The sequence below is a fragment of the Triturus cristatus genome, chromosome 5_2 (genome assembly GCF_964204655.1).
Source record: "Triturus cristatus chromosome 5_2, aTriCri1.1, whole genome shotgun sequence".
Taxonomy (NCBI): domain Eukaryota; kingdom Metazoa; phylum Chordata; class Amphibia; order Caudata; family Salamandridae; genus Triturus; species Triturus cristatus.
In genome coordinates, this window is record NC_140588.1 from 585457463 (window position 1) to 585473263 (window position 15801).

Below are 15801 nucleotides of genomic sequence, written 5' to 3' on the forward strand. Positions count from 1 at the left end.
CTTTTGTATGCATTTACTCATACACAGTGATACTGTTCCTGAAATGGAAGAAGTAACGTGTTATCCTAAATACTTAATATGATTGGGGCTCCAAGTGAAATTAGAAGAACTGAAATCTGATTTAAAAGTGTACTTAGTCAAAGGTAAGATCTCACATTTATCATTATTTAGTTTATAGCCGGAAATATTGGAATATGTTTGGACTTCTGCTAAAAAAGCGGGAATAGAGGTATTTGGTTGTGACATAAAGAGCAAGATATCGTCAGCATAGGCAGCAACTTTAATGTGGGAATTTGGTACCTGAAAACCATAAATTTAGAAAGAAAAGGTTCCAAAGCCAAATTAAATAAGAAAGGGGAAAGGGGACAACCTTGACATACACCTCTTCCCAGATCAAAAAATGGGGAAATCAAACCATTTGCACAAACTGCAGCATGAGGGTTTGAATAGAGAAGGGAGATTAAAGAAGTGAACTTGGGACCAAAACCAAACAAAAAGCTTTTTCGGCGTCGAGAGCAATCGCTGCCAAAGAATCATGTGAGTGGGAAGACTTAGATAAGACATTAAAAAGGAGACGCGTATTGTCAGTAATGAAACGGCCTTTAACGAATCCGGACTGTTCTTTTCCCAATAATTCTGGAAGGTAGGAATCTAATCTTGTGGCCAATGCTTTGGAAAATATTTTATAATCAATGTTAACCAGGGATATAGGCCTATAGTTTTTACAGTATTTAGAATCTTTTCCTTCTTTTGGGATGAGGCAAATGTGGGCTTCTGAGAAGGAGCCAGAAGAGCCACCTGAGGAATTAAATGAATTAATTAGGGCATATAACTTGGGTAAAACAAATTTGGAGAAGTGAATATAAAATTGAACCGTAAAACCATCTGTTCCTGGGGCCTTGTCTTTTTTGAGTAATTGAAGAGCTGTTAAGAGTTCTTGCTGTGTGAGATCTAACTAGAGGGATGATAAGTCTGGAAGAGGATGTTAAGGTCCTTGAATAGTGGAGAAAAAATTCAGAAGGGATTGTTCAGTGGGATGTGTTTCAGAGGCATATAGTGATTTATAATAAAGAGAAATTCGTTTAAAATGTCAGTATCAGTGAATCGTAAATTTAAGTTAGCGTCATAAATAGAATCAATATTCAATTTATTTTGTCTAACTATTAAATAGTTGGCTAACATTTTCCCGGCTTTATTCTTACCCCCATAAAATTTTGCACTAGATTTTAACCAGTATAGCGAGGCATCCTCTGTGGATTTCTTGTTGAATTGCATTTTGGCATTTATGAGGGCTGTTAAGCAATCTTTTGAATGCGAGGAATAGAAGGAGTGCTCCAGTCTCTTAATATCGTGAAGAAGATCCTTAGTTGCTTTACGGGCGTGCCTTCGTTTCTTTGCAACAAAGCTGATTATAAAATCTCTAGCTGTAGCTTTAAATGTATCCCCTAGGGTGGGAAAGGGCATGGAATGGGATTGATTCAGTTAAAAAAACTCATCAAAAAAGGCAATAAAGGAAGTAGTAAAATTTGGATCTAGGAGGAGGGCATTATTAAAGCACCATCGTCTGGGACCAGTGACTTTAGGTAGAATATCAATGTCAATAGAAACAGGGGCATGATCAGAAAATAAAATGGGACCAATCTCAGCATTTATGAGCGTTTGCGAGATATTATGGGACACAAAAATATAATCAATTCTTGATTGAGGTTGATGAGTTGGGGAGTAAAAAGTGTATTCTCTAGTAGTCGGATTGCACAGACGCCAAGCATCAATAAGCTTGTGCTGAGTAACAGTGTGAACAAAAGATTTATGGGATCTATTAGGAACAAAAGAAACTCTGGAATTTCTATCGATAAATGGATCAAACGTTTGGTTGCAATCACCAGCTAAAATAAAATTATAATCTGAGCATTGAGTGATTTGCTTAGCCAATGTGGGCCAAAAATAGGAATCACCACCAGTGGGAGCATAGATATTTAGGAGAGAGACTGGAACACCCTTCAAAGATAATTTAACATTTAACCATCTACCAGCATCATCTGAGTCCTGGGAAATGAGTGTAAACTAAAGGGATTTGCGGCAAAGTATCATAACTCCATTACGCTTACCATCACCTGGAGAGAAGAAAACTTCCCCCACCCAACCCTTTTTTTAATTTTAACGATTCAATCTCCGAAAGGTGAGTCTCTTGTAAGAACGCAACATCCACATTCAATTTGGCTAAATGAGATAGGATTCTTTGCCTTTTGATGGGAGAGTGCAATCCCCTAATGTTCCATGTGACCAGTTTTAGTGACATAAGTGATTCAAAAGAAAGTGATCTAGAAATATAAAACAGAAATCCAATATACTGCAAAAACAATGTATCAAATGGGGATAATAAGGAGAGAAATAATACATAAATCAATATCATAGCAAAGGGAGGTATATAGGATAAATTTCCGAAGCCAAGGACAAAATCTGAACATAAAGAATAGGCAGGATGTATCAGTAAAGAGAAAGACAAATATAAAAAAGGAAAAGAGAAGAGATGAAGGAAGAGCGGCAGAAACAAAAGCATTGAAGTACGAGAAAATAATGTTGGATAAATAAGAAACAACCAGACTGGTAAAGACACCAAATAAATGATTTGTCAGGAGATGCGAAACGAATTGAAGAACCAAAGACAATACAACATAAAGGACACGAGACAAAACACACAACGTACCTACAAAAAGAAGTGGGTGAGGGGGTATGTGGAACCACATGGAGCAGACACACGTTCAGGGAGGGCCCACCAAAGCTCGGGGAAGACCTTTTAATGGGTACGCAGATCTGCGAGGCAAAAATAAGATAGTGAACTTAGTACTAATAAAAAACTTTGAAAATATAAACCATAAAATTGGAATCAAAGAAGCTATGTAGAACGTCAAAACATATATACAAAGCAATTCATGAAACAGTAAGAGGCGCCTATAACTTACAATGCTAATAAAAGTAAATTCTAAACAACTGTAAAATGGCAATAAAAAACCTGCAAAAGAAAGTATTAATAAAATAAGTCAAGTAATATGTGGAGATACGCTTCCTGAAGAGGTCATGGCATCCATCTTATGAGAGTTGATAAAACTCTGCAAGCGAACAGGATCCTCATAGGTCGTAGTTCTGTTATTATAAGTGACCTTGAAAAGACATGGATGAAAAAGGCCATATCTGGCACCCATAGATCGTAGATCTGGTCGTAAGTTGAGAAACGCTTTACGCCTGTCAGCAGTGGCTTTAGAGTAGTCCTGCGCAAAGAAAAATGTGGAACCTGACCATGTAACGCGTTGGATAGCTTTGACAGCTGTCAATACCTTTAACAAATCTGTGTATTCTAAAAAATAGATAATAACGCCTCTCAGTCTTTGTGAGGATGAAGCATTAGAAGCAGCTCGCCCTAACCTATGGGCTCTTTGTATATTCAATGTAGTATCTTCTGGCAATTGGAGGATTTTGGGGAGAAAAGATTTGAAAAAAGCAATGGGATCAGTACCTTCAATCCCCTCTCCCAGACCAAAAATGCGTAGGTTTTTTCTCCTATTATGGTTTTCAAGGTCCTCAACCTGCTTCTGGAGGGTCGCAATTTGTGAATGTAAGAGAGGAACCCTCTTGGTAGTTTCGCTAAGGGAAGAAACATTTTGCTCAACTGCAGTGAGTCTAGTATCTAATTGCACCCAGTTGTCTGAGAGAATTTGCAACTTGGAATTCGTCTCTTCCATAAACGGTCTAAGGACCCTGATCTCCTGCAACAACAATTCCATGGATACCTCTGAGGATGGCTTGGGAGGCGAAGGCGGGTCTTTTTTTAACCTTTTCACATTTGATTTACTACATGCAGCAGGTACAAGATCCATCATCGAATGAGCGTCGTCCGCCTCAAGCGATTGTATGTCCTCCAATCTAGATAATTGTGAGAAAAGTGTGGAGTTCTTGATAACGCTGCGCTGTGATATAGGCACACTGTGATGAAATCCTTTTATACTGCCCATGAATTTGAGAAAAAATAAGTAAGGGTGTACAAAAACGAGAAGCTGGAGATTGAGGTACGTAATGCTCGAGAAGAGGAATATGAATGAGAGTTGAGAGGCGCGCCTGATTGTAACTTTCACATTGATGACATCAGAGACCTTATTTAGTCAGCATTTTGCCATTGGAATAACTACAAAGGCAATTCAGAAGTTCATCTTGCCACTAATTAAAACCGAGCAAGAGAGTGCATTCTGTTGAAGTTGTGAGGAGAGAGCGACATACAAAATGGCGGTCGCTGCATGCAATCTCAGCAAACTTTAATTAAAGGTCTCAATGGGGAAATAAACAAAGCAAACAGTCACTACGGGCTTAAGGAGCATAAGCAGAAAGAAAAATTAAGACTTAAGCCGCTCAGCCTGAAGAACATGAGGAGAGAAGCGCTCGTCACCTGAACTCGTAATTTAAAATTCAAAATGGCGGCCGTGATGTTCCTGAAGTGCTCGGACGCGCATTACCTGAAGAACAATGCTAATTCGCTCTACATGGGCACTGGCATCATCTTGCCTGAAGCAGCAGCAGCACAGCCGCGATACGCCACCAGCCGCCTGACTTGAAGCGCCGTATAACCGGACTTCCCTGAGCCGGAACCGGGAGCCCTACGCAGGCGCGTCCATACTCCTTGGGTGCCTAGCCACGCCCCATGCCCGTCCACTTCTAAAGGAATAGCTGCTGTACGGTGATGTGGGGACAATGAACGTGAAGTGGGTATCTCGTAGAGAGAGAGAGCTGCGGTATATTTCTAGTGTTCGCTTGCAAAGATACAATTGGAAGCCAGCACAAGAAGACCTGCAAGCCGACTAGCTACCTCGTAGACAGACAGCTTCGGCTCGGCTTGCACAGGAACAGCCGGGGGCCGACTAGTATAGGGAGAGGTGCGGGCCATCCACTTGTAAAGGTATAGGTGCGGAACAGTGATGTGGAGAAAGGGAACATGAAGGAGCTATCTCATAGAGAGAGAGAGCTGCTGTATATTTCCAGTGTTGGCTTGCAGAGGTACAACTGCGGGCCCAAGAACTCACAGAGAGACAGCTTATTCCGAAAACCATGTAATATTTAAACATATGTCACGTCCCTTTTGTACCATTCAAACTCATTACGACCTTCTCTGTACACTACACGTCCCACCAACACCCCAATACATATATAAGTGCTATTTTTATACTGGATAAAGCTCTAATATTTAATTTCTATAATTTTTATAAACACGACTGTTGGGTGCAAAAAATGGAGAATGTGAGATGACGAGAGTAAACAGAAGTGTAATTCCTAAACTTGTATTCTCTAATTTATTTAATATACGTATATTCAGACCTTTGAGTGGGATAAAAAAATTGCAGATATCTGAAAGGCGCACCAGTGTACAGCACAGCTAAGACCCGGCCCACTTAAAAGCCTGCGTATATTTAACACAGAAACACAACCTAACAATTTTCATCACTTATAATCACAGTTACTTTACTAGTGTGAACAAACCGTACAGAAAATGAATTAACACAATTTTTTTCTTTTTTATCTCTCACACATTTATAAAATATCTCTTCTAAAGAAATGCCCCTTTCCACCTTTATTTTGTAACAACGAGCAATAAATAATCCCTTTTGCAGCATCTATTCACTAAATACTAACAGTGTGCAGTATACCAAAGTGTAAAGCTCAAACACTATTTAGATTATATCTTAAAGCATCATCAAATTATTCTAACCATACATACATACAGAAAGCAACATGTATGTTTACTTTCTCCATTTACTCTCCACGTAATCTGTGCACACTATGAACAGGTTCGAAGTATAACACCTGTCTTCACTTATATACAAATCTACCTCACAGTGTAAAATTTAACATTACAACCAATGTATATGTAATATTTCCAACATAATACAGTGCAGTTTTATACCATTGAAACTAATTGCAACATTCCCTATATACTACAAACCCTATCAATATGGCAATAAACTTTCCTATTTTTATAATATTAACAGCTATATTAGATTATTTTTATAAACAGTACCGCTGGGGGCACAAAATAGTAGTGGGAGCTAGACAGAGTAAATAAAGGTGTAATTCCCAAACTTTTTATGTATCGTCCCTTTACTATATTAATAGCTTTAACTGGGATTATAAATTTGGCAACTGTCTCAAACGGGTGATGGAGCTCAGTACCGACAAGACCTGCACCACTTAAAAGCCTACGTATATTCAGCAGACAAACACACCCTGACAATCACCTTCACTAATAATCACATTTACTTTAGCACTGTCAACAAAATAATGCAGAAAATATACATCAAACATTTTCATTTAATTCTTATCTCTCACATATTTATAAAAAATGTCTTCTGAAGAAATGCTCCCCAACAACTTGCATTTCATAACAACACCAAAATCCAAAGCCTACCAGTAACACACCAGTCTTAACTTATATTGAAATCTACCTCTTTATGTAAAAAATGAGACCACAAATTGTCCACATAACATTTCTGGTTTTTGTTCCATCTCTGTTAAGTTAATAACACATACATTTTCTAGTATAACCCCTTCACCACTATATCCAGACTAAGAATAATTTGGAAAAGTGTGACATTCTGTTTATCTCATTGCAATACATATACAAATCCAAATAAATGCCACATATCATTTTCAAAACCATGCAGTCTTTTACACATGACAAGTTACATTGTTTTTTAATCTGAAAAACTCCTAAACATATAGAAATTAATTCTTTAACAATTAGTCACACTTTATACATGTTTTAGAACCAATGTGAAACACCACACTTCACTAACACTATTGCTTAGAAATAAAAAATACTTACAAAGTTAAAAATAACGCCTCAACTATTAACCACTACTACACAACACATAACACACCTTAATTTCTAACTTACGTTCGTAGTTGGTATGCAGATTCCAAATTTCACAAACGTATGCAATTCTTTCTTTGTCACACAATACATATAATGCACCACTCTCGTCAAGAATGGAACCAGTAATGGCACAATTTCCCTGTTGCTCCACACATAAATACATGTAAAGAACAAATCAGAATAGTCCCTTGATTTTTTTCAAATTGCAAAACTTCTCTCTATTGCTTATTTTTTAACTTCCCATATAATCATTTTTTAAAAAAAATCTAAGGACACATACAGGTGAGACGTTCAACGTATTCTATCAACACTTTCTAGAGCATTCTACGGCACCTGCAGGTTAAAAGTTCATCATTGCTTTGAGTTCAAACAGTGCTTTCCATATACAAGTAGCAGGTGTGGTTGAACTGAGCAAATTGTATCCTATCATATGAACTCCACGATCAAACTGCTTTTTATTAACCAATGACAAAGATGTTTTTCTACAAACTAATATGCACCCTACTTTTTAGAAAATGATGCTTTGCATCTCTCAATCAGTTATCGTTTTGTATGAGAAACTAAAGTAGTTCCCCATCTTTAAACACATCTCTTATTCTACAAACGGACTGCATAAGCTACAGACATCTATTCATACCTCCCAGCCATACCTTCAAAATGCTAGTGTGGATCGTAGCACATAGCTATGTTTTCTGGTGCAAGAGGTATGCAGAAGAGAGATGTATTGACTTAGACCTAGGTTTATAAAATGTGGACATTAAATGGTTTGCACAGAAAGGATTGAAGTGGCACCAATTGTTGCCTTTGATTAAAACCTGTTTCCATCTCCAACACACTGACCTCATGATTGTGCACTGTGGTGTAAACGACCTAGGCACATTGACTGGGGTAGGTTTGGAAATGCTAATGAAGGATACCTTTCGACAATTGATGTTGCTTTTGCCTCAAACTGTCTTTGTATATTCCAATATATGCCAAAGACAGAAGTGGAAATGGTCAAACCAATTTTGTCCACTGATTGAAAAATCTAGGAATAATATCAACAAAGCTGTGTCTGCATACCTCAGAGGCCATTGAATGGTGTCGATCTATAACAACATCATACATTTTGATATGACTGATATCTACAGAAGTAATGGAGTACACTTCACAGATCAGGGAAATCGAGTTTTTCTGAATAACCTGAAGCTGTGCATCCGCACTTATATGTAGCTCCAACTAATAAACACAAGGGATCTTTTCAGAACCGCCTTATATTCCCAATATCGGTTCGCAGAGTGACAGCTGCGATCCGGCTAGCACAGGGAGACCTGGGGGCCGTCGAGCAGCCTCGCAGAGGGACACCTGCGGCCTGTGGGCTCAGCTCGCACTGGCAGAGCTACGGGCCGTCGGCTCGGCTCGCACAGTGTAAGCTACGGGCCGTCGGCTAGCAAACGCACACCAGCATGCTGGCTCACAGAGGGAGCGCTCCGGTCTAACTCGCAAAGGGACACCAACGGGCGATCGGCCCTCTTAGCAGAGACATACCTATCACCTAACGGACTGACTCACACATGTACAGCTAGGGACACGGCGGTTCACAAACGCACAGCTGCAAGCCGACAGACTGCTACCGTTTTATGCTTTAGGGTAGTACAGTGGTGTTTGGGTAGTGTAGGGCGTTGTGCTGGGGGTAGTATTTTATGCTTTAGGGTAGTACAGTGGTGTTTGTGTACTGTAGGGGTTTTGTGCTGGAGGTAGCATTTTAGGGTTTAAGGTAGTGCAGTGGTGTTTATGTAGTGTGGGAAGTCATGCAGCGAGTACTATTTTAGGATTTACAGCAGTGCAGTGGTGTTTGTATACTGTGTGGCGGTTCATGCTGGGGGTATCATTTTAGGGTTTAAGGTAGTGCAGTGGTGTTTGGGTAGTGTAAACATCATTCTGGAGGTAGTATTTTAGAGTTTACGAAAATGCAGTGGTGTTTGGGTACTGTAAGGGGTCATGCTGGGAGTAGTGTTTTAGAGTTTAGGGTGGTGCTGTGGTGTTTGCGTACTGTAGGGGGTTCATGCTGAGAGTAGTGTTTTAGGATGTAGGGTAGCACAGTGGTGTTTATGTAGTGTGGGAAGTTATGCAGCGACTACTGTTTTAGGATTCAGAGTAGTGCAGTGGTATTTGTGTACTGTTTGGGGGTTCATGCTGGGGGTAGCGTTTTAGGGTTTAAGGTAGTGCAGTGGTGTTTGGGTAGTGTAAGAATCGTGCTGAAGGTAGGGTTTTAGAGTTTACAAAAATGCAGTGGTGTTTGGGTACTGTAAGGGGTCGTGCTGGGAGTAGAGTTTTAGGGTTTAGGGTAGTGCAGTGGTGTTTGTATAGTGTAGGGGTTTGTCCTCGACGTAGTGTTTTAGTGTTTACGGTACTGCAGTGCTGTCTGTCTACTGTAGGGGCTCATGCTAGGGTAGTCTTTTAGGGTTTAGGGTAGAACAGTGGTGTTTGGGTAGTGTAGGGGTCGTGCTGGGAGTAGTGTTTTAGAGTTTAGGGTAGTGCAGTGGTGTTTGTGTAGTGTAGGGGTTTGTGCTGGGGTAGTGTTTTAGGGCTTAGGGTAGTGCAGTGGTGTTTGTGTAGTGTAGGGGATCATGTTGGGGGTAGTGTTTTAGAGTTTAGGGTAGTCTACTGGTGTTTGGGTAGTTTAGGGGGTTGTGCTGGGATAGTGTTTTAGGATTTAGGGTACTGCAGTGGTGTTTCCGTAGTGTAGGGGGTCCTGCTAGGGGTAGTCTTTTGGGGTTTACAACAATGCAGTGTGTTTAGGTAGTGTAGGGGGTTGTGCTGGGGGTAGTATTTTAGAGTTTTGGATAGTGAAGTGGTGTTTGCGTAGGGGGGTCGTGCTGGGGTAGATTAAGGGTTTACGGTAGTGCAGTGGTGTTTGGGGATTATAGGGGATCGTGCTGGGGTAGTGTTTTACAGTTTACCACAGTGCAGTGGTATTTGGGTAGTCTTTGTGTAGTGTAGGGGGTCGGGCGACAGACTGACTCACAGAGCTCTGAGCCAACGGACATGCTTTTAAAGACATAGCCGTGACCTGGTGATATGAGGAGAGGCAGCCTGAAAGGCATATCTCACACAGACACAGATACCAGTGTTGCCTCGCAGAGGTAAAACTACGAACCTGATGGCTTCTACACAGAGAGATGCGAGCTGACAAAGTAAATCACAAAATGGCTACCAACACTTCCTGGTTTCAACCATCCACAGCCAATAAGCCACAAGCTGCTGCTTGTAACCCCTCAGCCAATCACATGTCAGAATTCTCAAATACCTATATGTGTAAATTTGATACTTCACAAAAACTACTGAACAGATTTACACCATTTTAACAAAAGAGTGCTTTCTGGACCGTCACCTTTCTCCCTGACAAATTTGGCGTAATTCTGTTCAGCAGTTTCACCTGTAGTCTTCTGTAAAGTTTTGTATGGAAATTGCATAGAACACGTTTTAGGACCCTCTTTTTTCTCAGCCCCTCCTACACCATTCACCCCCAAACTTTCAATATAAGAGCTAATCCAAAAAAGAGAAACTTTTTGGATAATTTCATAAAGATTCGTCAAACGACGCCAAAGTTACAAGCACATACAAGGCTCCAGAAGGGAGGCCGCGCACCCCCCTCCCAACATGAGTGAAGCCCCGGGGCTGCCCAGACCCCTGCGCACCCCCGCAACGCCTGCCAGCCCCTAGTATTATTTTTTAAGAAAACCCCCAGGAACCTAGCCCACCCAAGTGCCTCATTAAAATGAAACGTGAGAACCAGCGACCCCAGCTCGAATTTTTGCTGATTTCTTTTCTTTTTTTAAATGATTATTTGGGCCCTGGGGGTCCTTCTGGGACCCCCTGAGCAGACCTAGGGGGTCAGGGTGTTTCTACCCTGCCCCCTTCTCTTGTTTTATACCTTTATTTCTCCATTTTTGGGTGACTCGCTTCTACCGAGCCACAAGATGGCTGCCAACACTTCCTGGTTTGGAGAGCAGCCAATCACAGTGAAGCTTGCGCAATTTTATGTTTTTAATTTCTCAGCAACTACTGAACGGATTTACACCATTTTTAAAGAGGTCGCTTTCTGACCCACGCTAAACTTGGAGTTATTCCGTTCAGTAGTTTCGGCTGTAGCCTTGCACAAAGTTTCAAATGGGAAATTGATTTTTTGACTCTTATTTTTTGAATTTCTCAAAAACTACTGAATGGATTTACACCATTTAAAAAAAGGGCACTTTTGTGTGTATATATCTATTCCTCCGTAACACTAATGAGGGGAATTCCCATTCACGTTAGACATACGAGTACTATGTAATGTCCGTGGTGGGAGAGACTGGGGAACAATAAAGTTTTAATAATCGAATTGTAACAACCAGGATACAGCACAATCGAAAACATTTAGATTCGCTATTTTGGTCTAAAAATGTTTTACTTAAATGTCTTCAACCATAAAGAAATGCTTGAACCTTTGATAACATAATATGATGTAATGTTATGATGCTAACATATTGAAATGCATTTTCTTTCGCTACTGGTGAAGTCTGTTTTCACGTTCTTTCACTGAAGTCACAGGTCACATGATGAGTCGTATCTTTGCCATAAAATAAAATCTGCTTGAAAGCATTGTGGTGCCGTGGACCATTGTTATTTGGAACAATTACAATGAAATTTTGGATATATATAAATATATATATATTATCTACTGGCGGTCGCCAGTAGATAGTTATAGTTAGGACCGAGTTCTCATAGAAAATCTGAAAATTCTATTTTGAATAACTTTGGCGCTGGTTGACGAATCTTCGTGAAATTTTCAAAACTCATAGTGCGCTCCGCTCAGCTCCTACCCTGAAAGTCTCGGGGTGATTCGTCAAGCGGGGGGTGAGAAAACAGGGGGGTCCCAAAACGCGTTTTCCCCATGCATTTTCCCATAGGACCATTAGTCGAAGGTACAGCCCGAACGGCTGAACAGAATTACTTGAAATTTGGCAAAGAGGTAGTCCTCAGGTCAGGGATGTGCCTTTTGCATATATGGTGTCAATCTGTTCAGTAGTTCCTGAGAAAATTGCAGTTAAAAGTACATAAATATCTATAGGCGCGCACCGTGCGTGCACGGTGTCGTGCACGAGCTAAATTCTGATTGGTGGTTAGATGTCAGTCAACATTCGAATCGGTCGAAATCAGGAAGTGTCGGACGCCATTTTGTATGTGGCAGTGAAAAACAAAGGTGGAGAACGTGAAAAGGGGGCAGGGTAGAGAGTTCCTGACCCCCTAGCCTTTGTCAGGGCGTCCCTGAAGGACCCCAAAGGGTGAAAAAAACATTTTGTTTTTTTCAAAAAATCACGGGGTGCGTGCATGGTGTGAGCAAGGTGCGCGCACCGCGGCAAGAAATTCATTAAAAAAATAGAATTAAAAATCAAGTTTAAGTGTTTAGATGTTGGTTGGCTCTAAAAAGAGCCGTTGTGTTCATTGAGTGTTTTTTGGTACCTATAAGTAAGTACCGATGCAGAGTCTTTAGTTCAAGAGGAAGACTCTGTTCCCTTCATCTGTGAAATGTACACCGTCTCCTCTATAAGTGCTTTGCCACTCCCCTCACTATTTCTTCTTATTTCCTGGCAAAAGGAGCTGAACAGGTATCAATTTTACTTGAAAATGGCAGAACAGCAGTCTACTTCAGGGAGTGAGGAGGAGAAACGGATGCACTCAGAAGCATTGGTTCATAGTAGTTTGTGTTCCAGAATCTTCAAACACCACACCCACTCCCCTCACTATTTCTTCTTATTTCCTGGGACAAGGAGCTGAACAGCTATCAATTTTACTTGAAAATGGCAGAACAGCAGTCTACTTCAGGGAGTGAGGAGGAGACCTGGATGCATTCAGAAGGTGTCTTTCAGTAGAATGGCAATATGAAAAGAAAGATAGTTGTAAAATGGAGGCTTTCATACTTTTTTTTTAATAAAAAGAACTCATTGGCTGTTTCAGACCATTCAACACTAAAAACTAGGCTGTATGTTTACATTTTTAAAAGCATGTTTTGTATTGGTTCAGAAAAATGTGTTCCCACAGAACATTACTTTGGATTTGCTGTTAGGTTTGAAAAGTCAAGCAATCTTGCTCTTTGGATTCGAAACATTGTGTGCTGAACTTCTGACCTCTCTGCTCACACCTGTGTTCCATGATCTGTTGCTATGCTAGTACGCAGAAGTCATGTTGGGGGTAGGAATCATTTTGAAAGGGTTGAAATTTGCAACCAATAGAAATGTGTGTTTCCATTTAAAAGAAAGGTGGAGAACGTGAAAAGGGGGCAGGGTAGAGAGTTCCTGACCCTCTAGCCTTTGTCAGGGGGTCTCTGAAAGATCCCGAAGGGTGAAAAAAACATTTTATTTTTTTTCAAAAATTCGCAGTGTACGCGCACAGTGCGCGCCCGGCGGAAAAAAATTCGTAAAAAAATAGAATTAAAAATCAAGTGTAAGAGTTTAGATGTTGGTTGGCTCTAAAAAGAGCCGTTGTGTTCATTGAGTGTTTTTTGGTACCTACAAGTAAGTACTGATGCACAGTCTAAAGTTCAAGAGGAAGACTCTGTTCCCTTCATCTGTGAAATGTACACCGTCTCATCTATAAATGCCTTGCATGTTGTAACGCAAGTTGTTGTGGTATATAGAACCCATACCATAGTCTCTGAGGAAAGCAGAAACAGACTTATTGACGTGCTTTCTTGCTTTCTCAATCTGCGGACAATATTGGTTGGACCAGTTCCACTTTTGCCTTTGGCATATATTAGAATATAAAAAGGTAGTTTTTGAAAAAAGTGACATCAATTGCACAAAGGTGTCCTTTACAAGCATTTCCAGACCTACCCCAGTTAAAGTGCCTAGGTCATGTCCACCACAGTGCACAATTATAAGGTTAGGCTGTGGGAGATGTAGAAAGGATTTCACCAAAGGCATTAATTGGTGCCACTTTAACCCTCTCTGACCAATCCATTTTCTGTCTACATTTGGCAAAGCAAGGTCTTTCACAATACCTCTTTTTTCTGCATACTTTTCACTCCAGAAGACATAGCTATGACCTACAATCCACACTGTGAACATCTTTCAAGGAGATCTGGATGCACTCAGAAGGTGTCTTTCAGTAGAATGGCAATATGAAAAGAAAGATAGTTGTAAAATGGAGGCTTACATACTTTTTTTTAATAAAAATAACTCATTGGCTGTTTCACACCATTCTACACTAAAAACTAGGCTGTATGTTTACATTTTTAAAAGCATGTTTTGTATTGGTTCAGAAAAATGTGTTCCCACAGAACATTACTTTGGATTTGCTGTTAGGTTTGAAAAGTCAAGCACTCTTGCTCTTTGGATTAGAAACATTGTGTGCTGAACTTCTGACCTCTCTGCTCACACCAGTGTTCCATGATCTGTTGCTATGGTAGCAGGCAGAAGTCATGTTGGGGGTAGGAATCATTTGGAAAGGGTTGAAATGTGTAACCAATAGAAATGTGTGTTTCCATTTAAAAAAATGTGGGAAGCAATGTGATTTGAAGTTAACATGTATATGTGTGAAAAACGAGAGGGAAAGTTTGCCATTTACTGGTTCTGGTGAAAGGTGTACAGCTCAGAGATTCTGGCTCTGATAATCTGCTGAGTGAGTGCCACATTTCTTTCTCAACTAACTACTTTTAAAGGTGAGTTATGAATTTGAGAGGGGATGTATGTGGTGCATTTTGATATAAATAATAGAAATGTGTTTCTTCTTTTAAAGTTGTGTTTTACATTTTATGTTTTGGAAGATATTTAACTGCCTTGAACTTGTAAGATATTATGGAGTATGTCTTCACCATAAGTTAAGGTGTACTGGTATCACTCAGGAATACTGTTTTGTGCCTAGTATCACATTATGAGTCTGTGTGCACACAGGAATTGTTGTCAGAGATTTAATTTGTGTTGCTCTTGTTCTGTAAGACTTGCACTCGCAGGAAAGGGGCAGCTTGTTTTCTTGAACTGTGATGGTTAGCATTCAAGCACAAATCAATATCTCACAAATGAGAGGCAAATGCTAACACATTTGAAATCAACATGGTAGATTTTTGTTCCACTCCTGCAATGGGTGAGGTAGTTCCTACATGTTCAAAACTCCAATTAACCCTTACCACACATGTACTCTTACATACATCTCTGCAGTCTTCATGCAGTTGTGCAAGCGTCCATGCAGATCTCTCTTGCACCTGACAATACACATTCTCCAGAAGCACACTCTTAGCACACATGCAGCTGATTTTCCTACACTCCATGCTTACTATTCAGCACTGTGTGGTATTTCAGATAGCAGAGTGTTACGCTAACACATTCAACGTCACCAAGGCTCATTTCTTTTGCTCTAGTCTAATCACTCACCCAGGTTCCACATGCTCATGGTCTCAAGTAGCTGTTAGGACATGTGCTCTTTTCTGCCTCTCTAAACTATAAGGAAAATGTGTCAGTCTGTTACAGTAATTATCACTTGCTCTACCACGGTAGTAAATGTGCTTTGAAATTGCCAATCAAACATCGTTTTCTGCCTAGAATCACACCATGAGTCTGTGTGCACACACAAATTGTTGTCAGAGATTTAATTCGTGTTGCTCTTGTTCTGTAAGACTTGCACTCACAGGAAAGGGGCAGCTTGTTTTCTTGAACTGTGATGATTAGCATTCACCACAAATCAATATCTCACAAATGAGAGGCAAATGCTAACACATTTGAAATCAACATGGTAGATTTTCCTTCCACTCCTGCAATGGGTGAGGTATTTCCTACATGTTCAAAACTCCAATTAACCCTTACCACACATGTACTCTTACATACATCTCTGCAGTCTTCATGCAGTTGTGCAAGCGTCCAAGCAGATCT